At 39.0% G+C, this 26,143-nt stretch overlaps 1 protein-coding gene and 1 pseudogene across 1 annotated transcript in view; both read right to left on the bottom strand.

Annotated features, from left to right (window-relative positions):
- The window catches only part of DNAH9 (dynein axonemal heavy chain 9), a 704,007-nt gene that overhangs the window by 236,098 nt on the left and 441,766 nt on the right, over nucleotides 1-26,143 (bottom strand). The window lies entirely within an intron of this gene.
- On the bottom strand, nucleotides 1,577-24,730 carry LOC126013611 (3-ketoacyl-CoA thiolase, mitochondrial-like; annotated as a pseudogene).

Here is a 26,143-nt window from a genome sequence, read left to right as displayed (position 1 = left end):
TCAAACGTGTCACTAGTAAGAGACCCATGCCTTCAATGACTAATGCAAAAAGGCAATCTGCTTGGAAGTTTTAGGAAAGCTTCGCCAGGTTAGGGGATCATCATCAAGGACTGAATCAGAAAGGGAAATCTATTTAGTGATGCCCAGAAAGCTTCATCAAGCAAAAGATCTCACCATCAAGGACTGAGGCAGAAAGGTGAATCTTTTTTGGCATGCCTGAAAAATTTGCCAGCTAAGAGATCATTACCTTCAAGGACTGATCTAGAAAGGTAAATCTTGTCTGTGCCAAAAAGCATCACCAGGTAGAGTCACCCACTGAGGTACAAAAGGATTTCTGCTTGTAGATACCTGGAAAACATCGCCAGTTAAGTGACCCCACCAACAAGGACTAAGGCGAAAAGGGAGTTGCTTCCCATTGCCCAGAACACATACAAACCTAAGCGACCTCTGCCAATAAGGATTGAGGCAAAAGTGGATTCTGTTTCTTGGTGCCTGGAAAGCATTGCCAATAAGTGATCCCTGCCAATAACAATGGAGGCAGAAAGAGGTATCTTCTTGGTGGTTTCAAGCTTCACCAGACTGGAATCTCACCATCAAGGACTGAGGCAGAAAAAGGAATATGCTTGGTATTGCCTATAAAGTGTCGCCATGTAAGTGACCTTCCATTATCAATGAGGCAGAAAGGAAAAACAGCTTGGTGGCACCTGGAAAGTTTTCTAGGTAAGTAACCCCCACCATCAAGACTGAAGCAGAACTGGAATCAGTTATGCAGGCCCAGGAAGTGTCTCTAGTTAAACAACCCATGTTATCAAGGATTAAAGCAGAAAGTCGAGTCTGCTTCACATTGCCCAGAAAGCACCTCCAGATAGGTGGTGGCCTCAAAGATTGAGGTCAAAAGGGGAATCTGCTTAGCAAAGCCAGGAAAGCCTCTCCAGATGAACAACCACTGCTATGAAGGACTGAGGCAGAAATTGGAATCTTTTAAGTGGCATCTGGAAAGCTCTCCAGGCAAGTTACCACTGCCATCAAGATATGAGCCGTAAGGGTAATCCACTTGTCAGCGTCAGAAAGCTTTGCCAGATAGGGGACACCTGCCCTCAAGATTGAGGCAGAAAGGGGTATTTGCTTTGTGGTTCCCGGAAGAGTCACCAGGTAAGCAACTTCCACCATAATGGACTAAGGTTTAAATGTAAATATGCTTGCAGTACTCAGAATGCATCGCCACTTAAATCCTGCCATAAGGATGGCGGCAAAAGGGGATCTGCTTGCTGGCACCTGGAACATGTACCAAGTTAAGGGACTCCCACTTTTTTTTCAAGTTAAGGTGCTATTTATTTTATTTCCTAAGGCATATGATAAGGAAGCATCCCTTTTCCAGGTCCCCTTTCTGCAGGCCTAAATTATTAAAGACATTTTACTTGTACTCAGGGAGATGGTTCTCTGTCCTATAACCCTGTGCAAGCTTGATATCTTATTGGGTAGAGATGGGGGCTGGCCAGGGCTATGCTGCACTGATGGTTCCCAGTTTCTGCGGACTGGCTCAGCTCAGTGAGTGGCTGCTGCTCATGCTCCTCACTCAGGCTGTGCACTTAATGATGATGGTGATGCCCTGGACACCTCCAATACTGGCAGAACCCATCATATACTTCTTGCCTTGATTCCTTAACTCATGGACCACACATTGATTCTGGATCAGGATCCTCCCAATGGGTGGCCTAAGGTGATGGCACCTCCATTTACATTAGTCTTACATGGATCAAGGTCCAGACTCTTTTGAACACCCAAGATTGGGGAGTAAAATCTTCAGTGACCTCCACCAGATCCATGTCCTTGAGACTCAGCCTGCTTTTTTTTTTTATAAGTACATGTGTACTTTTTATTTATTTATTTGTATTTTTTAATAAAAATAAGCACCATGATTACAAGCATGTTTGTATTTGGGTTTCAGTCATAAGTATTCTTACCCCCTTCACCAGTATGACATTCCCATCACCAATGCTCCCATCGTCCCCCACCCCTCTCTGTATTTGAGACAGGCATTCTACTTCTCTCATTCTTTAACATTGTCATGGTGGTTGTTAGTGTAGTTATTTCCCTAAAAGTATTCATCACTCTTTGTGGTGAACTTCAAATTGTAAGCCGGTCCTCCAGCCCTTCCAGCCTTTAACTCTATTGTCTCTGGGCCTTATTACAAAAATATCTTTTATGTTTCTTAATACCCATAGGTAAGTGATACTATTCTGTTTTTATTTCTCTCCCTCTGACTTATTTCACTCAACATAATAGATTCCATGTACATCCACATATAGGAAAATTTTATGACTCCTGATGGCTGCATAATATTCTATTGTGCATATGACAGTTTCTTTAGCCATTCATCTGTTGAAGGGCATCTTGGTTGTTTCCAGAGTCTGGCTATTGTAAATAGCACTGCAATGAATATTGGTGTGAGGAATGGAATTTTTGAATTGTATTTTTGTTCCTAGGGTATATCCCTAGGAGAGGTGTAGCTGGAACATATGGGAGCTCAATTTCCAGTTTTTTGAGGAATCTCCGAATTGTTTTCCATAAAGGCTGTATTAGACAGCATTCCAACCAGCAGTGAATAAGAGTTGCTTTCTCTCAACATCCCTGCCAGCACTGATTGTTCTTATTCTTTTTTATGTGTGCCAGTCTCTGAGGTGTGAGATAGTGCCTCACTGTTGTTTTGATTTGCATCACTCTGACGATTAGTGATGTGTTATTTTTTCTTAAATTAAAAAAATACTTTTATTTAAACACTGTGATTCCAAACATGATTGTAATTGGGTTTCAGTCATAAAAATAATACCCCCCTTCACCAATGCAACCTTCATATCATGATGCCCCCATTCCCCCCCCTCTCTTGTATTTGAGATCGGCTTTCAATATCCCTCACTCACTGACATTGTCATGCTAGTTCTCAGTGTAGTTATTTCTCTAACTGCACTCATCACTCTTTGTAGTGAGTTTAATAACTTGAGCCAGTCCTTCCAGCCCTCATCTCTAGGAATTATTTTATTTTTCTTATAACCCATAGATGAGTGAGACTATTATGTGTCTCTCTCTCCCTCTGACTTATTTCACTCAGCATAATAGATTCCATGTACAACCATGCATAGGAAAACTTCATGACTTCATCTCTTTTGACAGCTGCATAATATTCCATCGTGTATATATACCATTTTAGCTATTCATTTGTTAAAGGGTATCTTGGTTGTTTCCAGAATCTGGTTATTGTAAATAGCGCTGCAATGAATACTGGTGTGCAAAGGTATTTTCTATTGCGTTTTTGAGTTCCTAGAGTAAGTCCCTAGAAGTGGTGTTGCTGAATCAAATGGGAGCTCAACTTTTAGTTTTTTTTTTTGGTGTGAAATCTCCATAACGTTTTCTTAAGGGCTGGACTAGTCTGCATTCCCACCAGCAGTGAATGAAAGTTCCTTTCTCTCCACATCCTCACCAGCACTGATTGTTCTTGTTCTGTGCCAGTCTCTGTGGTGTGAAATGATACCTCATACTTGTTTTGATTTACATCTTCCTGATGATTAGTGATTAAGAGCATTTTTTCATGTGTCTTTTGGCCATTTATATTTCTTTTTTGATAAATTGTTCATGTATTCTCCCCATTTTTGATGGGGTTAGATATTTTTCTTGTTGAGTTCTGTCAGTATCTTTTATATCCTTGAAATTAGCCCCTTATCTGATGGGTATAAGGTAAATAGCTTCTCCCATTCTGTGGTTGGCTTTTGTATCCTAGGCATTATTTCCTTTGAGGTGCAGAAGCTTCTCGGCTTAAAATACTCCCATTTGTGTATCTCTGTTTTGACTTGTTTAGAGAGCTGTTTCTTCCTTGAAGATGCCTTTTGTTTCAATATCATAGAGTGTTTTACCTGTATGTTGTTCTATATACCTTATGATTTCAGGTCTGATAAAGGTCTTTAATCCATTTGCATTTGACCTTTGGGCAGGATGTTAGAGGTCTGAGTTATTTTTTTTGGCAAGTGGCTGACCAGTTGTCCCAACATCACTTTTAAAGAGTCTTTCCTTGCTCCATTTGCATTTACTGCCTCTTTATTAAAGATTAATTGATTGTATATCTGGGGAGCATTCTCTAATTACTCTTCTATTCCACTGATCTGAGAGTCTGTCTTTATGACTATAGCTTTGTAATACAGTTTAAAATTGGGGAAAGTGGTGCCTCCCATATTCCTTTTTCCAGGGTTGCTCTAGCTATTCAAGAGTTTTTATTGTTCCAGATGAATTTTAGGAGTGTTAGATTCACTTATTTGAAGAATGTCATGGATATCCTTAGAGAAATTGCATTAAATCTGTACAATGCCTTGGGGAGTATTGCCTTTTTATGTTTTTTTTTTTCTTTTCTCTTTTTTGCCACACTGGTGATATCAGCTCAGGGGTACTCCTGGCTAGGCCCTCAGAAATCGCTCCTGGTTTAGGGGACCATATTGGATGATGGAGGATTACAGTCTATCCTAGGCTAGTGTGGGCAAGGCAGATGCCTAACCGCTTGTGCTACTGGTCCAGCCCCAGTATTGCCTTTTTAATGATGTTAATTCTGCCAATCCATGAGCAGGTATGTGTCTCCATTTCCATGCATCCTTTTTTATTTCTGAAGCATCAGCCTGCTTCTTTCAAGGACTTTGTGATAGCAGAGATGGAACTGATACCCATGATGGTGAGGTAACAGCCAGATAAAAGTAGCTTACCACCCCAGCACCCACGCCAGTGCTTCTTGACTGTGTGTTCACTGGGTACAATTAAGGCTCCAGCACCATGTGATACCCCTTAAGCATTGCCTCCAGTGACTGTCCCTTCTTTCATTAAAACTGTAGGGAGTTTTCTATCTTCTTCAGTGTCATCTGGGGTCATGCATGCTCATCCCTTGCATGGTCTCTTTTCATTTTCTCATCTTCACCTTGATAGGTGTCATCTTTTCATTAATGTATCCAGCATCGTTAGCTGCCTTCCAGCACTGCTTTGGCTGCAGGGCATATCTGTAAAAGTCCTCCCAGATGAAGAGTAAAGAAAAATCTGTTTGTCAGCATTCTGAAAGCATCACTCATTTTGTGACTCCAATCTTTAAGGACTGAGGAAGAAAGGGGTTTTGCTTGGTGGTGTCCTGATAGCATCACCTTCAAGAAATTGCCTTCAAGAAATGAGGCAGAAATGGAAATTTTCTTGTTGGTTCAAGAAGAGGTTCACCAAATTTGGGATCCTGCCATCAAAAATTGAGACAGCAGGAAAATCTACTTGTAATACACAGAAAATTGTCATGTTAGTGAGTCCTAACATCAATGACTAAGGCAGAAAGAAAAATTATCATGGCTGCACCCTAAAATCATTTCCAGGTAAGTGAGTCCTGTTATCAAGGACTGAAACTGAAAGGATAATCTGTTTAGTGGAGCCTAGAAAGTTTCACCAGTTAAATAATAATACCATTAAGGACTAAAGCAGAAAGAAGAATCTGCTTGGTGTTGCAATTAAGCAAGCAACACTCACCAAAAAGTACTGAAGAAGAAAAAGAAATATTCTTTGCAGTGCCTGAAAAGCCTCACCAGGTAAGCAAATCTACACCATAAATTCTGAGGCAGAAAAAGGAATATGCCTGGCAACGCACAGTAAGACTTGCAAGTTAAGCGGCTCCTGTTATTAAAGACTGCGACTGAAATGTGAATCTACTTGGAATTGCCCCAAAACATTGCAAAGTAAGTAATTCCCTTTAATAAGGACTGAATCAGAAAGAGAATCTGCTTGGCAGCGACCTTAAAGCATCCCAGGTAAGAGACCCCACTATAAAAACCTGAGGAAGAAAGGGAAATAGCTTGCCAGCTAGATCCCTAGGTTGGCAGAACCAAGAAAGAGTGCATGCTAGCGATGCCTGCCTGCCATCAAAGACTGAAGAATCAAGGGAAATCTGCTTGGTGGCACAAGGAAATAGTCACCAAGTAAGAGAACTCTGATATCAAGGACTGAGCCATAAAGAGAATTCCTCTTGGTATTGCCTAGAAAATGTTTCCAGGTAAGTACTCCTATCATCAAGGATTGAGGCAGAAATGGGAGAATATTTGACAGTGCGTGGAAAGCATTGCTATTTAAGCAACCCCCGCTATCAAGAGGAATCTGCTTGGCAGTGCTTGGTAAGCTTCTCCAGGTAAGTGACTCCTAACATTAACACTGAGGCAGACATGGAAATCTGTTTTGCTCACCCAGAAAGTGTCTCCAGATAAGTGACACACACCATCAAGGATTGAGGCAGAAAATGGATTCTGCTTGGCATTGCCCAGAAAGGTTAGCCATATAAGTAACCCCCACAGTCAAGTACTGAGGCTGAAAGTGGAATGTGCTTGGTGAAGCAGGAAAGTATCTCCAGGTAAGTGACCCCTTACAAAAACACTGAGGCAGAAAAGGGAATGGTTTACAGCACCTGGAAAATTTGCCAGGTCAGCAGTCACCACCATCAAGGAATGAGCCAGAAAATGGAACCTCCTTGCTGGAGATAGAAAGCATCACTAGGTAAGTGAAACATGCCATCAAAAAAAAAATGAGGCAGATAAGGGAATCTGTTTGGAGGTTCTGGGAATGCATCACCAGGTCAGTGACCCCTTCTCTCAAGGATTGATAGGGGACTCTGCTTGAAAGAGCCTGGAAAACTTTGCCCGGTAAGTGACCCATGACATCACAATTTGAGGCAGAAAGGAGAATCATCTTGGCAGCACCTGGCCATATAAATGATCAATGCTATTAAGGAATAAGCCAGTATAGAGAGTCTGTTTGGTGGTGATAAGGTAGCTTCACCAGTAAGTGAACCTTGCCATCAAGGACTGTGGCAGAAAGGGAAAGCTGCTAGGTGTTGCCAAAAAATTGTTGTTAGGTAAGGGACCACTGCCATCAAGGACTGAAGCAGAAAGGAAATCTCCTTGGTGGTGCTCAAAATTTGTGTCCAGGTAAGTGAACCCTGTCATCAAAGTCTGAGATTAAAAGAGAAATCTGAATAGCAGTGCCTCCAAAGCATTGCCAGGTAATCAACCCTCACTACAAAAGCAGAAAGTTTAATATTCACTGTGGTTGGTGCCCAGAATGCATTGCCAGGTAAATGAACCTCACTATCAAGGATGGAGGCAGAAAGGGGAATCAGCTTAGATATGAACAGAAAGCTTTTCCTGGAAAGCAAAGACCGTCATGGACTGAAGAATAAAGAGGAGTATCCTTGGTGGTGCCTGGAAAGTGTGAGAGGCATCTGACATCTAAGTAGAATCTGCTTGTTGTTCCTCCAAAAGCATCTCCAGGTAAAAGTTCTCCAAAATCAAGGAATGTGGCAGAAAGGGGAGTCTGGTTGGCACTGCCTGAAAAACATCACTAGATAAGCCACCCCTGCATAAAGAACTGAGGCAGAAATGGTAATCTGCTTGCTGGTGTCTGTAAGCTTCACCAGGTAAGTGACCCTTGCCATAAATGACTGAGACAGAAAGGGGACTCTACCTGGCAGCACCTGGAAAGCATTGCCAAATAAGCAATATCCACAGTTAAGGACTGAGGTCAAATATAGAATTTGCTTGGTGGTTCCTGGAAAGTATAAGTATGTAAGTAAATCCTGCCATCAGTGACTGATGCAGGAAGGAAAATCTACTTGGCTGCACCTGGAAGGTGTCACCAGGTAAGAGAGCCCCACCAATATGGACTGAGATAGAATGGGGGATCTGCTTGGCAGTGCTCAGATGCTTCACCAGGTAAGCAACCTATGCTTTAAACTGAGGCAGAAAGGGGAATCTGCTTTTAAAAGCCCTTAAAATTTCACAGTTAAGTGACTCCCAACATCAAGAACTGAGACAGAAAGGGGATTGTGTTCAGAAAATGTAGCCAGGTAAGAGATACCCATCATAAAGGACTGAGGCAGAAAAGAGAATCTGCTTTCTGGTGCCTGGAAAGCCTACCCAGATAAGTGACCCACAAGATCAAGGACTGAGTCAGAAAGGAAATTATGTTAGGTGGTACCTGGATATAGTTGCCAGTTAAGTAACCCCCAACCATCAAAGACTGATGCAGAAAGCTAAATCAGCTTGGTGATGCCCAGAAAAATTTGCCAGGTAAGCGAACTCTGATATCAAGGACTTAGCAGAAAGGGGAAACTGATTGATGTCACCCAGAAAATGTTGCCAGCTAAGTACCCCTGACATCAAGGACTGAGACAATAAAAGGAATCTGCTTGGCAGTGTTCAGAATGCTTCATCAAGTAAGAGATTCACACCATAATGAATGCAGGCAAAAAGAGAAGTCTGTCTGGCAGTGCCCAGAAAGCATTGCCAGGTAGGCAACATCCACCATCAAGACCTGAGGCATAATGGTAAACTGCACCTTAATTTCAATACTGAGTTCAATACTGTCTGGAGACTCAATGAAAGCATATTCAGGTAAGTGACCTCTGTCATCATGGACAGAAAGGGGAATCTGCTTGGTGATACCTCAAAAGCTTTGCCAGGTAAAAAAATCCATCAAGTACTGAGTCAAACAGGGTAATCTACTTGGTTTCTGTAAAGTATCACCAATTAAGTGACACTAACAAAAAGAACTGAAGTAGAAAAAGGAATCTGCTTTGTGATTCTCATTAAACTCAATAAATGCGGCACAAAAGGTAATATGCTTGGTGGGGCCTAGAAAGCATTACCAGGTAAGCAACCCCCACCATCAAGGTCTGAGGTATAAAAGAGAAACAGCTCCTTAGAATCTGAAAAAGTGTTGCCAGGAAGAGTGACTCCTGCTGACAATGACTGAGGGAGAAAAAAGAGTATGGTTGGTGGTTTTGGGAGACCTTGAGAGTAAAATGCTCTTGCCATAAAGGAATGAGTCTAAAGAAAAATCTGTGTGATGGTGCTTAGAAAACATCTCCTTATAACCATCCTCCACAATCAATGAATGAGGCAAAAAAGGGAGTCTGCTTGGCCCATGTAAAAACTTTGCCAGGTAAGTGATCCCCTCTTCAAAGACTGAGGCAGAATGGAAAAATTTGCTTGGAGGTGCCATGAATGAGTCACCATGTAGTGTTGCACCATTAATAGATCAATAAGAATTTCTATATTTCTATGAGGGGGATGGACAGAAGGCTCGCTAGGATGCCATATTCTTAGCACGGATAACTGCTTCAAATTATCCCCAAGGTATTTTAACCAAAATGTCTGCTGGGAAGTATAGCCCTGTACGGAGAATTGGTGGAATTCCATAGTGATATTTTTGAGATTCATGTTATGGTACTGACATATTTCTTCACATTCATTTGGTCTATTATCTCTTCTGTTATGTTTATTTACAGGTTAAAATATAGCCTTGGTTAAATTCTCTTAGAAACAATTTTCTTCTCTCTCAAAATTTACATCAAAAAGGCTTGGCTAGGATGTAGCTCCGAGCTAGTAGGTATAAAAATCTGCATTTCCTCAGCCTGGGTCTTTCACCAACTTCTATTACACAAAACCAGTCTCCCTGCAGAAATGGGAAACCTGTTAGGCAAGCTTAGCTCCTTGCTACACCAAAAAAATATTACTTTTGAAACTAGCTGGGCAGGATCTGTTTTTGAGATGTTAAAACTACCATTTTCTCTTTTAACTCAGGACTCTTTTTTTCATTTCTTCTTTTATTTTTTAAATAATTTTTATTGTTACAAATGTGAATTACAGTCTTTCACAGTAATAGTTAAGGTACATAGTGACATTGATCAGAGGTATTCCCACCACCAGTGCTGTTCTTTCTCCAACTCTGTTTCTAGCATCCCCTTCCTTTGCCCTCCAGACTGTTAGTATAACTATTCCCTTCTGTATATAGCTTGTTGAAGATTGGGTATCAATTCTGTTGTCATTGACTTTGGGTTTGGTGTTTAAGTCTGATCAATTTTTATTTATACTCAATGTTCATACAACTGTTTGATTCTGGTTCCATCCATTTTCCCCCTCAATATATGAGGTAGAACAAGATGATTCAATTTATGTGGTTCTGTTTGAAAATAAAAAAGAAAAGAAAATGAAAAAATGATAAAAACCAAAAACAAAAAATAAAAAAACAAACAAACAAAAAATGGGAGGAGAGGCCTGAGTGACAGTGCAAGTGGTAAGGCATCTGCCTTGCCTGCACTAGCCTAGGACCAGAATTTGACCCCCCAGCATCCCATATGGTCCCTCAAGCCAGGAGTGATTTCTGAGTGCATAGCCAGGAAAATAACCCCTCAGTGTCACCAGGTATGGCCAAAACACCAAAAAAAAAAAAAAAACAAAAACAAAAAAAAGGGGGGAGGGTGAGTCCATCTAGAGGTTATAAATATCAATTTAAAAGAAGAAAAACGGGGCTGGTGAGGTGGCGCTAGAGGTAAGGTGTCTGCCTTGCAAGCACTAGCCAAGGAAGGACCGAGATTTGATCCCCCGGTGTCCCATATGGTCCGCCCAAGCCAGGGGCAATTTCTGAGCGCTTAGCCAGGAATAATTCCTGAGCATCAACGGGTGTGGCCCCCCCAAAAAAAAACCCCAAAAAATATAAAATAAAAGAAGAAAAACACCCCACAAAAATCAAAACCAACAACAACCAAATAGACAAAATGAAGAAAGAAACAAAAATCAAATGAAAGACCAAAACCAGCAACTACAAAAAAGCACCACAGCAACAAAATACAAGTACCAAATAATAACCATGAGTCTGAAAAAAGAAAATAAAGAAAGAAAAGAAAAAAGTAAGGAGGGCTGGTGTGGCAAGGAATTTTTTTGTTTTGTTTATGTTTTGTTTTGTTTTGCATAGGCATAGTAGATATTGGATAAATTAGAAAGGGAAGTCCCTTGGCCTAAAAAATACAGAATTTCTCTGCCCTTGAAGCATACTGTCATGGGAATAACTACAGGCTCCATACATGCTCCTTTTCACACCCCAAGGAAATTTTATGGTGCCAGGAAACTTTTTGCTCAGTTGTGGCTGATAGAATTGGGCCTCTAACTAGAGATCTTGGTATTTGCACAAGTCATAGGATTAGGCCTAGGATAACATCTTTCTTTACATTTCTAGCAGTTCTGTTCCATCACTTTTGTTGTAATCAGTCTTCTGTAATTGGTGGTATTGGTTTTTGCACAGATTCTAGGATGAGTCTAGGATAGAGTTCTTCATTATGTTTCCAGAAAATCTGCGCTGCCATAGTTGACAAAATCAGATCTCTGAAATTAGAGATCTTGTTTATTGTACAAAATCCTAGGCCAAATCCTAGGCTAGGGTCTTTCTTATTGATCCCAGGATAAGTTCTCCCCAGTCATGGTTGTCAAGATCAGTCTTCTGTAGTTAACGATCTTGGTTTTTGCACAGATCAAAGGATGATGTGTTCTGATTTTATCTTATAGTTAGGTGATAGGACAACCTGCTCTTAGATCAAGTTGTTGCCATCTCCTTGTCAGGATTTCATATCAACACTGGTGCAAGTTGATGCTAGAGTGGCATTAGATCCTAGTGCTGTTGCAGGGACCTCTGTCCATTCTATGGCTCTAGACTGGACAGTCTCTGTCTGATCACATGGAGTTTAAGGTCGGTCCACATGACATATGTTCAGGATGGGAGGTGCCCCCGTATTATAAAATGTGTAGGTTCTTATCCCTAGTAGATAAGAGCTTGTTTCTATACATAAATCTCCCCCCCTTTTTTAGTATGCCTTTGCAAAAAGGAATGATGCCATGTTATATTGCTGGTGCATTTGGAGGTAAGAACATCAGGTTACACAATCTCTATGCCCTGGTTTTGACCTGAGCTTTTATTCCAGGCAAGACTTTTTTGTGTGTAGGTTTTCATACCAAGCAGAACCAAAACAGGTAAAGTTAAAGAGAAAGGAATATATATAATAGAAGAAATAAATAAAAATAAATTAAAAAATAATTGGAGGGCCCGGAGAGATAGCACAGTAGTGTTTGCCTTGCAAGCAGCCGATCCAGGAACAAAGGTGGTTGGTTCAAATCCCAGTGTCCCATATGGTCCCCCGTGCCTGCCAGGAGCTATTTCTGAGCAGATTGCCAGGAGTAACCCCTGAGCAATGCCGGGTGTGGCCCAAAAACCAAAAAAGAAAAAAAAATAGAAGAAAAATACATTGATGTAAGAGGCTACCTTACATTTGGGAATAAGCAGACTCAAAGGTATTATTATAGAAGTATTAAACATATAAAGGAAATATAGGCTTCCCCATTGTCTTTTGAGATATTCTTGTGGGGTGTAAAATCCAGGGCACATTTTCATTATACACTATGGTCCTGTTGAGTTTGATAAAAAATTTGCAGCACAAAGAGATCAGATAGAGTCCTTGTGCTGGGGGTTCCTTCTGGAGCTGAATCCAGTATCATGCAACAGTCCACATTTGGATGGGGTTGATAAAAAGGGCCACACAGCATGAGTCAGCAGGAATATTGGTTGTAGTTTATTGCTGGGGCACTACATGTGGGACTGAGAGGATGTCCTTTCACTTTGGGAGCTGGGTGATGTCTTATTGAGGCAAGATTTTTGTCTGAGTATCTAAAGAGTTAAGAACTGAGAGTGAAGAGAGATAAATAAGGAGGGATATCAGATTATGATTGGGGGTGAAAAAATAGAAGGATTTCTGAACGGTGGAGGAGGAATAGTATATAGCAGGGACTATATACAATTTAGGCATGAATTGTTTACAACTTAGGTTTGGCACTCAGAGGGGAGTCCTCTGTCTATAAACTCATGCCCACATAAATATAGACATTAGTGAACTATTCTTAAGTTGTTAGAGGCCTGAACCTCATAGGATGGGTCTGAGCTTTTAAGAAATAATTGAATTAAGTAAAGATAAACAATTAGGTTTGGCACTCAGAGGGGAGTCCTCTGTCTATAAACTCATGCCCACATAAATATAGACATTAGTGAACTATTCTTAAGTTGTTAGAGGCCTGAACCTCATAGGATGGGTCTGAGCTTTTAAGAAATAATTGAATTAAGTAAAGATAAACAATTAGTTTAGAAATAGATTAGGAGTGAGAGAAAAAGAAAACAAAAGATAAAAGAGAAAAGAAAAATGAATAGATACAGTACAAATAAGTTAAAATTAAAAATAATTGGCCATTCGTTGGAATTGAAAGGTTTTCCAACTTCTAGGCACTTCATCACTGATGAGCGTAGGCCTTGCTAAGTGAAGGTTTCAGGGTTAGACAGTGGCTGAGCATTTTAGGACACACATAGTTTTTGCATCTAGAGCACTAAGCAATGTGGTGGTGCAGACCGTAAGAGGTGGCTACCATATATAGAATTGTCCATTGCATCTTAAGTATTGCATCTCCTTTCTTAAAGAGAAACTGATGTGGATTTTATTTAACCTAGACTGTAATTCAGAACTCTTAATATAGTCCTTTTCACCAGAGCCAGGTGAATTGTTATGTATATCAAGAGGGCTACTGATAATATTTCTGTGTCTCAGAAAGTATGTATTCTTTGTCATTCTGAACATTCTTCTCATACCATTTACCCCTTATAGCTCTCCTAGCTTGGAGATTAAATTTAGAATTCTGTTTTTCCCAAACATTCATCGTGTGGTCTTATTTCTTCATATTTCGCTGCCTGTGCATCTACTCTCCTCAAGAGGACTCAAAGAAGTTCTCTAATTCAACCGAAAACCAAGAGTTAGTCAGCAGCAATGTTATGACCCCTGCCATCAGGTACTGAGTCAGGAAGGGTAATCTGCTTGGTGGCATCTGAAAAGCATTGCAAGTTAAGTGACCCTCACATCAAGGACTGAGGAAGGAAGAGGAATTTTGGTGGCTCCTATGTGTTGCAAGGTAAGCAACACTTGCCATAAATGACTGAGGCAGAAAGTGGAATATGCTTAATGGTGCCCAGAAAGCATTACCCAGTAAGTGATACCCTTTATCAAGAACTGAGGCACAAAAGGAAATCTGCTTAAAAATGCCCAGAAAGCTTTGCCAGGTAAGCAACCCCCACCATCAAGCATCCTCAGCTAAGCAACAGCAGCCATCAAGGGTGGAGGCAGAAAAAGGAATCTACTTGGTGGTTCCTGGGAAGTGCACCCAACCTTCATGGACTGAGGCAGAAAGAGAATCTGTTTAACAGCACCCAAAAGGCCTCACCAAGTCAGCGACCCCCACCAACAAGGACTGACGCTGAAAGAGAAATCAGCTTCGTGGCTCCTGAAAATCTTCCCCATGGCACCATAAATTGTGACAGAAAGGGGAACCTGCTTGGCAGTTCCCAGAAAGCATTGCAAGGTAAGTGACCTTTGCCATTAAGGACTATGACAGAAAGAGCATCAGCCTGATGGTGCCCAGAAAGTGTTGCTAGGTAAGTGACCCCTTTATCAAGGACTAAGACAGAAAGAATATGCTTGCCAGTGAAAGAGGAATCTACTTGGTGTGGCCCAGAAAGTGTTGCCAGGTAATTGATCTCCACCGTCAAACCTGATGTCGAATGGAGCATCTGCTTGGAAGCACCTGAAAAGTGTAGTATATAAGTGAGACCTACCATCAAGGACTGTGGCAGAAAGGGAAATCAACTTGGCAGTGCTGAAAAATGTCACCATGTTAACATCCCTTTATCAAGAACTGAGGGATGAAGGGGAATCTGTATGACAGTGCCTGGAAAGCATGGCCAGGTAAGTTACCCCCTTCATCGAGTATTGAGGCATAAAGGGGAATTTGCAGTGCAGTGCATGGAAGCATCACTAGGTAAGTGAGCCACTCCAACAAGGACTGAGGCAGAAAGGGGAATCTTTTTGGTGGTGCCCGGAAGGCATCTACAGGTAAGTGACCTCCACCATCAAAGACAAAGGCAGAAAATTGCTTGAAGGTATCATAAAGCTTCACCAGGTAAGTGAATCCTGTCACCAAGGACAGAGGAGGAAGGATAATCTGCTTGGTGGTACAGATAGTATTGCCAAATAAGTAACCCCCTTAAACAAGGACTGATCAGAAAGCATAATTTTCTTGGCTGTTCCCAAAACCCTCTCAAGATAAGGGATATTCTTCTTAAATGACTGCTTGGCACTGACCACAAAACATTGCTGAGGTGCCTGGAAAGCATAGCCAGGTCAATGAACCCCTACCATCAAGAAAGAGGCAGACAGTGAAATCTTCTTGGTGGTACTTGGAAAGCTTTACCAGTTAAGCGACCACCGCAATCAAGACCAAGGGAAAAAAGGGAACCTGTGTAGTGGTGCCCCAAAAATATCATCAGGTAAGCAAACCTACCATCAAGAATCAGTTTCTAAAGTCATCTGAATTATGGAGACAATAATGAGATAGGAATATCACATCTGAAAAATCATTTTTCCTGGAGAAGAATGATTTTCTTTCACATAGAAATTAGTAGAGTCTAAATTGTTTTGAGTGGGGTTTCTGGGCCAATAACAGCAATATAATTTGAGTACCTTTTTTTTTTTTGGTTGATTTGAGTACCTTTTATAATAAAATGTCTCAGATCCCACTAGTGACAGAAATTATGAAGGTAGGCCAGAAACCTATATATGAATTTCTCTGGGTGATTAATATGTCCATAAGTGTTTAGAGTAATTAGCCTAGTACTCTTAATATTTTCATATGCAAAAAGATAATTCAGGTCTACTAAGTCCTAAACATTAAAAAAAACGTTTGTATTTGCATTATGTCCATAAACTACATTTCAGAATGACTTTTGCCTCTCAATTGTTTAAATGCAGTTTATTTCACAAAAGAACCAAAGATTACTTCAGATTTCCTGGAACAGGTCAAACAGATTCAAATTCTTTATAATACAAAATGCATAAAGAGAAAATAAATTGGAAGCTTAGGCACAGCTGATAATTCCCTTTTCATGACTGATCAAAAGAAAAGGAAAAGGGTAAAAGCACTTTAATTTTGTGTATTCATAGAAAGTGGAGATTTTGCGTTAAACCAAAATGAAGTCTGCTCCTAGAATGTATCTTATTTGCGGAGTGTTGGAAGGTTAATCCATTTCCATTTCCTGTTGTTCAGCTGCTGGGGCTATTTCTACAAGGACAAAGATGCAATTGTAAATCAAAATGCTTTAACCACATAATCACGCCAGACAGCAAACACAAAAGTATCTTTTTGTTCCTTTTTAAATCCCAGAAGATTTGAGAAAATTGGAGTGGCTTTTTTTGTGGTTTATTATTATTGTTGTTAGATTTAGTGATGCAGAACGTAAATAACCACCAGCTTTGTAAATGAGATTTTGATAGCTCTTAAAAACTATCAAAATGTGACTTGGAGTGACATAAAGATCTTTTCAGTCACATTTGGATAGACTTCAAAAAACTACAAAAAAGACATAACCCTGGCTTATTTTCTGACTCTTTTTCAATAGAATAGGAAATTAAGAAAGGTAACAATTTTCCTCTTCTTTGCCTTGCACTTCATCTACACTTTGAATTTCTTTTTATTTAGATATTTCTTTCCCTGCATAGGAAGTTTGATAACAGAAAGACCACAAACACTAAGGATATGCTGTCTTTCATCTTGAGGGAGTTATAAGTTGTTCATGAACTTATTTTGGAAGTTGGTAAGAAACTGGAAAAGAGACACTCTCTTTAAAAAATATATGGGGTTTTCAAATCATACAGAATATGAAGTTGAGTTTGCCTGGTCCCCAAGGGTTGCCTATCTGAAAAGATTTATCATAGGTATTTTACTTTAGCTATGTACAAATTTTGTTCTAGCTGTGTATTTTAAGTTATACCATCAATTAAAATTATTTTAGTGGATTCTGGCAGTTGCCATAATAAGGATCTTGATATAAAGTAATAGTTGATTTTCTCTTCCCCTCTATATTTTCTATTCCTTCCTTTCCAACCTTTTATTTTGGATATTTATTTTTCTTTTTTAAAGAATTTGAGTTAGTTTTATTTTTCACTGCAGCCAGGAGTCCTGGCAAACATATTGTTATCAATTATTAAACTCAAATTTACCTAAATTAGAAACCAAAGATGAACTAAACATAAACACTTTATCTTGTGTGGTAAATTACAATTACTTGTGGAGTAAGACATATATGTAGAGAATTAGCATTGGTCCACAAACCTCTTATAAATATTTCTTCAATTCATCAGTCTCTTACTACTCATAAATTTAACTGAATTACATACAGAAATGAGGAAAACTGTGTTTTTGAGGATGCTATTGACAGATAAAACCTAATCCAAATCAGAGTTAGGACTTTCATTGTGCAGAGAAAATACAAATGTTACCAATTTTGAATACTTTAGAACTGAAGCAAAGCCAACAAATGCCAAAAGGAGCCTCCTCGGCCAATGGAAACGGACCATATTACAAAGGCTCATGTACAACTTTATTTTTTTAATTTTAAAATTTTATTTAAGTACTATGGTTACAGAAATACTCAGATTTGGGCTTCAGTCATAGAATGTACACTGCGCTTCACCAGTTCAATTTTCTGTCTCCCATTTCCTTACCAATCCCACCCTCTGCCTGTCTCTCAGACAAACATTCTGTTTCTCTCTCTCACACACTTCCTTTCTGACATTGTGGTTTGCATTATTGTTATTGGTTGGGAATGCATATCAGTACATTCCCTTTCAGCAACCAGTTCTTGTCCAGAATGATCAATTTCACTCAGCATTATAGTATCCATGTCCATCCATGTATAGAAAATTTCATGAATCATTTTTTCCAAGGGTTTCTATTGTGTAGATGTACCATAGTTACTGTTTTATTGTTGGGCATTGGTAGCATCCAGATTTTGGCTACTGTAAACAATACTATTATAAATATAGGCGTGTGAGGGCATTTCTCGGTGTGGTTTTGTGTTTCCTGGGTATATTTAGAGGGATCACATTAAATCTGTAAGGCTTTGGAAAGTATTGCCATTTTACTGATGTCAATCATGCCAAACCATGAGCAGGTTATGTGTTTCCATTTCAGCGTGTCTTCTTTTATTTCACAAAGCAGGGTTTTATAGTTTTCTTTGTATAGGTTCTTGACATCTTTCATCAAGTTGCCTCCTAGATATTTGAGTTTGTGTGGCACTAATTTGAATGGGGTTGTTTTCTTAATGTCCATTTCTTCCCTATCATTATTGGTGTATATAAAGATCATTGATTTTTGTGTTAATTATTTAGCCTGCCACATTGCTATATGAATCTACTGTTTCTAGAGGCTTTTTGGTAGTCTTTAGGGTTTTCTAAGCAAAGTATCATGTCATCTGCAAACAATAAGAGCTTGACTTCTTCCTTTCCTATCTGGATGCCCTTGATATCTTTTTTTTTTTTCATAATCGCTATAAGTACTTCCAGTATTATTTTGAAGAGGAGTGGTGAGAGCGGACAGCCTTGTTGTACCAGAATTTAGAGGAAAGAATTTTAGTTTTTCCCCATTGAGAATAATCTTTGCCATTGACTTGTGGCAGACTGCCTTAATTATATTGAGAAAAGTTCCTTTCATTCCCATTTTACTGACTGATTTTTTTTAATCCAAGAATGGGTGTTGGACCTTATCAAATGCTTTCTCTGCATTTATTAATGTGATCATGTGATTTTTATTTTTCTTGTTGATGTGAATTATGTTGATTGATTTATGTATGTTAAACCATTCTTGTTTTCATGGGATGAAACCTACTTGATAGTAGTAAATAATTTTCCTGAGGCATTGGATTCTATTTGCCAGGATTTTGTTGAGGATCTTTGCATCTGTGTTCATCAGGGATATTGGTCTGTAATTTTCTTTTTTGACAGCATTTCTGTTTGGTTTTGTTATCAAGATGACTGTTGGCTTCATCAAAAAAAAATGGAAATATACACCTTTTTTTCAATTCCATGAAAGAACCTGGCCAGGAGTGGTAGTGGGTATTCTTGCAAAGTTTAAAAGAATTTATTAGTGGAACCATCTGGGCCTGGGCTTTTGTTTTTGGACAAGCATTTGATTACCATTTTAATTTCCTCAATAGTGATGGGGGTGTTTAAATATGCTACATCCTCCTTACTTAACTGTGGAAGGTTATAAGAGTCCAAAAATGTATCCATTTCTTCCAGTTTCTCATGTTTGGTGGCATAGAGTTTCTCAAAGTAGTCTGATTACCCTTTGAATCTCTGCAATATCGTTACTGATCTTCCCCTTTTCATTTCTAACACAGGTTATCAGCTTTCTCTCTTTTTCTTTGTGAGTTTTGCCAAAGGTCTATCAGTCCTGTTTATTTTTTTCAAAAAACCAACTTCTGCTTTCAATGATCTTTCAGAATGTTTTTTGGTTTCCACTTCTTTGATTTCTGCTCTAAACTTTGATATTTCCTTCTATCTCCTTATTTTTGGTTCCTTTTATTGATCATTTTCTAATTTTATAAGCTGTGTCATTAGGCATTTCAGGTATGCCCCCTTTTCCTTCCGGATGTGTGCTTGCAAAGTTATAAATTTTCCTCTCACTACCGTTTTTGCTGAGTCCCATAGATTCTGATAGTTTGTGTATTTATTGTCATTTATTCTTATATCAGACCCACTGGTTGTTCAGTAGCAGGCTGTTGTTAAAGTTCTTCTTCTGTGTCTCTTTGTAGTTCACATCTAAGTTCAAAGCCTTGTGGTCTGTGAAGGTATCCTGCAAAATTTATATCCTCTTGATTTTATGGAGGTATACTTTAAGTGCCAGCATGACAGAAAATAATTGAGAAGCACTGCTCTAGAGACAGTTTTTGCTGGGCCCTTTTTGGCCCTCTCAGGAGAGGTTCAGGAGACAGAAGAGTAGAGCCACACACAGAGCCGACAGGCCCCCTCTGTCTCTCCTAGTTGGTAATCTCACAGCAGATGTAGACCCCTCCTGCTTGCTTTCACAGACAAAGGATCTGCCTTTCTGCAGGGGCACCTCTGGTAGCCGGTTTTCACTCATTCAGTCTATCTTGGCCTTTCGGCTTGAGTGTCCCTAGGAGAGAATTTTTTCTGGGCCCTTCTTGGCGCTCTCAGGAGAGATTCAGGAGACAGAAGAGTAGAGAAACACACAAAGGCGACAAGTCCCCTCTGTCTCTCCCTGTTGGAAATATCACAGCAGGGGCAGCCCTCTTTCCCCGTGCCTTCACAGACAAAGTGTCTACCTTTCTGCAGGGGCACCTCTGGTAGTTGATTTTTACTCACTCAGTCTTTCTTGGCCTTTCAGCTTGAGTGCCCCTAGGAGAGAGTTTTTCCTGGACTCTTCTTGGCCCTCTCTGGAGAGGTTCCACAGACTGAAAAGTAAAGAAACACACAAAGGCAAGAGGTCCTCTCCGTTTCTCCCAGTTGGTAATCTCACAGCAGACAGACCTCTTCCACCTGCTTTCTGCAGAGATACCTCTGGTAGCCAGTTTTCACTCATTCAGTCTTTCTTGGCCTTTTGCCTTGGCGCCTCTATGAGAAAGTTTTTGTTGGACCCTTCTTGGCCATGTCAGGAGAGGTTCAGGAGACAGAGGAAAAGAGATACATGCAAAGGCTCCAGGTCCCCTCCATCTCTCCCAGTTGTAATCTTCATCCCATTTTTTGATGTAGATTCTTGTTTGGTGCTGTTAGATTCTTGTTTGATTCTAAGATATACCTTATATATCTTAGATATTGTCTATATTAAGATATATATCTATATATATTATCCATCTTAAGATATATATATCTTAAGATATATATCTTAGATATTAGCCACTTATTTGATGAGTATTGGGTGAATAGTTTTTCCCATTCTGTGAGTGGCTTTTGTATTCTAGTTACTGTTTTCTCAGAAGCTTCTCTGTTTAATGTAGTCCTATGTGTTTAACTTTACTTATATTTGCTTGATCAATAGTGTTTCTTCTTGAAAATACCTTTACTCTAATTGTCATGGAGTATTTTGTTTATGTTCCCCTCTATGTACCTTATAGTTTCAGGTCTCACACTCCTATGTTCATAACAGTACTATTTACAATAGCCAATCTGGAAGCTACGCAGTGCCCAACAATAGAACAGTAATTGTGGTACATCTTACATCCTTTAGAAAAAATGATTCATAAAATGTTCTATACATGGATGGACATGGAGATTATACCAATGTATATACTAAGATTTTTATACCAATGTATAAATACCAATTATATATACCAATTATTATACCAATGTATATACTAAGATTTTTAATTCATTTTTATTTTATCTCTGTACATGCATATGACTGACGAATTTTTCTAACACCACATGTTAAAGAGTCTTCCTTTTCTTCATTTTACATTTCTTACCCCTTTATCAAAGATTAATTTATTGCATGTCTTGGGATCATTCTCTGAATACTCAAATTTATTTCACTAATCTGAGGGGCTGTCTTTATTCCAATGCCATGCTATTTCACTGACTAATGCCTCATAGTACAATCTGAAGTTGGGGAAAGTGATTCCACGAATATTCTTTTCCTAAGAGTTGCTTTAAATATTTGTGTGCATTTATTGTTCAAATAAAATTCAAGAGTACAAGATAAACTTCTTGAAGAATGTCATGGGTATCCTTAGATGGTATACCATAATTTAGAAAGTATTTTCATTTTAATGATGTGAATCACCCCAAACCATGAACATGTTATATGTCTCCATTTAATCTCTTTCATTTCTTGAAGTGGTGTTTTAAAGGTTTTGTATGTAAGTCCTTTATCTTTTTAGTTAAATTAACTCAAAGGCACTTGAATTTCTGTGTTATTGTAAATGGGATTGTTTTTTTAATGTGTACTTCTTCTCTATCATGATTTGTATATAAAAATAGGCCAATTATTTTTGCATGCTAATTTTGTAGCCTGACACTTTGCTATAGGAATCTATTGTTTCTAGAAACTTTTTGGTAGAAACTTGAGTATTATCTTTTTGAATATACTTATTTATATAATTTGATTACAAACATGATTGTAGTTGGGTTTCAGTCATATAGAGAACACCCCCTTCATCAGTGCAACATTTCCATATACTAACTAAATATACTAACATGTCATTTGAAAATTGAAAATTCATTTTCTATCTGGATGCCTTTTATTTCTTTTTCTTGCCTGATTGTCATGTAGCTCCTGTACTATGTTAAATAGGGTAGAAAGATGTGACTTTTTTTCTTGTGCTATATTTTAGAGGAAAAGCTGTCAATTTATTCATATTGAAGTTTAATATTTGCCATGGACTTGTGTTAAATGGCCTTGACTATATTGAAAAAGTTCCTTCTATTCCAATCTTGTTGACAGTTTTTGTCATGAATGGATATTGAACCTTATCAAATGCTTTTCTATGCATCTATTGATATGTTTGTGATTTTAATTTTTGTTGGTAAGTATGAATCTGGTAAGTATGAATCTGTAAAAAAACATTCTTCTCAGAATGTGGAATGAACCCTACTTTTCCATGTTGCATACCTTTCTTGAAGAGATGTTGGATACTATTTGCTGGAATTTTGTTGAGGATCTTTGCATCTATGCTCATCAAGGACTACTCTTTTTGTGGGGATCACTGTATGTTTTTGGTGTCAAAGTAATGCTAACTTCATAGAAACTATTTGGGAGTGTTTCTGTTTCTTAAATTATCTGAAAGAAACTAATAGGTCCTCTTTAAGGGTTTGAAATAAATTGCTAATGAATCCATATGGGCCTGGATCTTTGTTTTGGTATGCCTTTTTATTTCCATTTGAATTTTCTCAATAATTTATTCTGATATTCCAGATCATCTTGGTTAACTGTGGGAGGTTATAGGAGTTCAGTAATTTATCCATATTTGCCTGATTACCTTGTTTTCTGGCATAAAGTTTCTCAAAGTAACCTCTGATTATCCTTTGAAATTTTGCACTCTTTGGAATATTTGAACATGCTTGTCATGATGAAAGAATTTGAAATTGTAAAGTGAAGGCTTTCCAACATTATAGGCTTAGGCCTTGCTAGATTCACTAGTGAATTCTTTCAAGCCTTTAGTACTGTTTGCCAATCTTTTTCAGGCTCTTCAGGAAATTGAAGAAATAGTAACTTTTCCAAATACTTTCTATAAGCTAGCATTATACTGATATTAAGAACAGACAGAGATACCACAAAAATAAAATTACAGGCGGATATTCTTGTTTAACACAGATACAAGACTTCAAAAACAGTACTAGCAAACAGAATCCAACAACTCATCAAAAGGTTTATACACCATGACAAAGTAAGATTCACTCCAGAGATGCAAGCATGGTTTAACATACAAAAGGTAAGGAATATATACTAAGGGCATGTAGATAGCGAAAGAAAAGGTCAATCTCACTGTTTTCAGATGACATAATACTACATTTAGAAAATCAAAAGCCTATAAAAATAATAAATTGGTATAGTAAGTTGTCATGCTACAAAACTATCATGTAAAATCCCATGTCCTTTATAGTTAAAAATAATGAAAAGGAAATAAATATTTTAAAAATCAATTTTATTTACAATTATGCCTCAGATAATCAAAGATCTGGAGTCTACATCTCTATTGAAGTAAAGTAACTATACAAAGAAAACTACAAAACTCTATTTCAAGATACGATAAAAGAAAAAAATGGAGACATATACCCTGATCATGGATTGGGCAGAATAGCATCATTAAAATGGCAATACTTCCCAAATCAATGTACAGATTTAATGCAATCTCTATAGGAATATCTGTGGCATTTTAAAAAAGAATATCTGTGGCATTTTAAACACTCTTGAAATTTATATGGAGCAATAAAATTCCAGAAAAATCTAAAACAATCCATGGAGAAAAATAATAGGAGGCCTTACTTTCTGAACTTCAACTATAACTACAAAGTAATAATTATTAAAACAGCTTGATACTATAAAAATAGACCCTCGGATTAATGGAGTGGATGTAAATATTCTAACACTCACTCCAAAGTATATGATCAATTATCCTTTATAAAGGTCAAGAAATACACAGTGGAGCAAGGAAAGCCTCTTTAACAAGTGGTCTTGGGAAAACTGGTTATCCACGTACAAAAAGAACTTTATTTAAAACGATGCACAAAGGTCAAATCAAAATGGATTAAACACCTGTTATCAAACCTGAAACTTTTAGGTACATAGAGGAAAATGTACACAGAACATGCCACAATATTGAACTTAAAGGCATCTTCATGTGAAAAGGAAGCCAATCCTTCCCTTAGCCCCCCTTAACAGCCTGTAATGAAAAGGAAGCCAATCCCTCCCTCCCTTTGCCCCCCACCCCTTAACAGCCTGTAAATCCTGGAGATATTCTGTTTAACGGTTAATAACTCCTTTTGTTGACGGTTAATAACTCCTTTGCGGATGGTTAACAAGCCTATAAAAGGCCCTCACATCTTGATCCAAGGCTCTTTACCTCAGTTTGTGTTGAGCCCCAGCATGCTGGATAATAAACGCTTTGCGTTTGCATGAGAGAATGACTTAGAGTCTTCCTTGAGCACACCATTTGTCAGACGGCCTCAACATTTGGAGGCCCCAACGAGATTTAGCAATGGAGGTCTCAACCAACCTGTCTCTCTTTGGGTATGATCAAATGTCCGTGTTTGTCTCTGTTGCGTTTCTGTTTCTGTTGATGTTTCTGTTTTAGTCTGGTCTCTGTAGGCTGATCTCTGTAGTTTCTGTTTCTGTTTTAGGCTGGTCTCTAGTTTCTGTTTCTGTTTTAGGCTGGTCTCTGTAGTTTCTGTTTCTGTTTTAGGCTGGTTTCTGGTTTGCGTGGCTGTTGGAGGCAGACCAAGTGCAGGAGCATAAGCTCTCATTGGCTCCTTTCCAACTGTAGCTGATGGACGAGTCCAGGAGCCACAGGACACAGCCCTGGGGGATGTCCTGGTGGTGACTGGGACTCCAAGGACGCTTGGAGATTCCTTCTGGGTGGATCGGAAGATTCATGTTTGTCAGGACAGCTCGACTCTGTATTTTTGATTGCCTGAGAATTCTCTCTGTGGTATTTCTTTTTGTCTTGTTGTATAACTGTGCTATACTGTCATTTACCTGCTCTCACGATGGGATAGTCTGTCTCAACTCCTTTAACATTAGCCCATTGGTCCGAGATCTGCAAAACCTGTCTCTAATTGTTAAGGATGAAAATGGCAGTCCTTCTGTTCAGCTGAATGGCCAACTTTTGAGGTCGAATGGCCACCTGAAAGTTCTTTCCAGCTGACGCTTATTCATAAACCCACCTGGGATGATTGTCAGCAACTTCTAGGGATTTTTTTTCTAAAATGGAAGAGTGAGACCAATCCCACTCCAGAGAAGAAGAGAAATTTAGAGCTGACAAAAATCCTAGCTGCAGTAGTAGATAATACAGGACATAAGAAAGGTACAGGAGGTAGAGAGGCAACCTGGGCCACTGTGCCTATTACAAAGAGAAAGGGCACTGGGTAAAAGAATGCCCTAGGAAAAAGGGAACAGGCCTGCTCCATCCCGTGTACTGTAGAAGACGATTAGGGAAATGGGGCTCAGATCCCCTCCCCGAGCTCAAGGTAAACTTTGAAGTGGAGGGGACTCCCATTGATTTTGAAGTAGACACCGGGCTATCTACTCTGTCTTATGACAGCCTCTGGGGACACTATCCTCTAAGAAGTCATTGGTGAGGGGAGCAAATGGGAATAGATACTGAGCTTGGACAACTAAAAGGACTGTAGACTTAGGAAAAGGAAAGGTGCATCATTCATTTTTGACTGTCCAGCCCCTCTAATGGGAAGAGATTTGCTTAACAGCTTCTCTCTGGCCTGATATTAGAGAATGTTGATCAGCCTCTCACTTGACTGTAATGCAATATGTGACAGGAAGTTGGAAATTTTTAGTCATTACACTCTGATTCATTGGCTTGCACCAATCCCTACCTTATTGTCTGGGGGACTTTCTTAGAGTTCAGTTGATTCAAAAGGATTTTATCCTAGCTCCTCAGGCTGATCAGTGCTATTAGGTGGACAAATAAGTGTCAACGTTTTATATTGAAAATGGAAATGATACATTGTTCTTGTGTTTTTCATAAAATGCAGCATTTCTTTGCTGTGGAGTTAAGTGTCTCCTAGTAGGGCTCATTCATCCCTGTTGTCTTGTCACACTGCCATTCTGGAAGAGATGTCTGTGATTTGATTTGTTGTCAAACCAATGTTGGGGGGAGCCACTGTCTATTTATGTGCTAGTTAGCCTTGGAAACAAGGACA

The sequence above is a fragment of the Suncus etruscus genome, chromosome 7 (assembly GCF_024139225.1).
Source record: "Suncus etruscus isolate mSunEtr1 chromosome 7, mSunEtr1.pri.cur, whole genome shotgun sequence".
Taxonomy (NCBI): Eukaryota; Metazoa; Chordata; class Mammalia; order Eulipotyphla; family Soricidae; genus Suncus; species Suncus etruscus.
The sequence above is the reverse complement of the archived record's forward strand: the minus strand, read 5'-3'. Positions and strand labels throughout refer to the sequence as shown.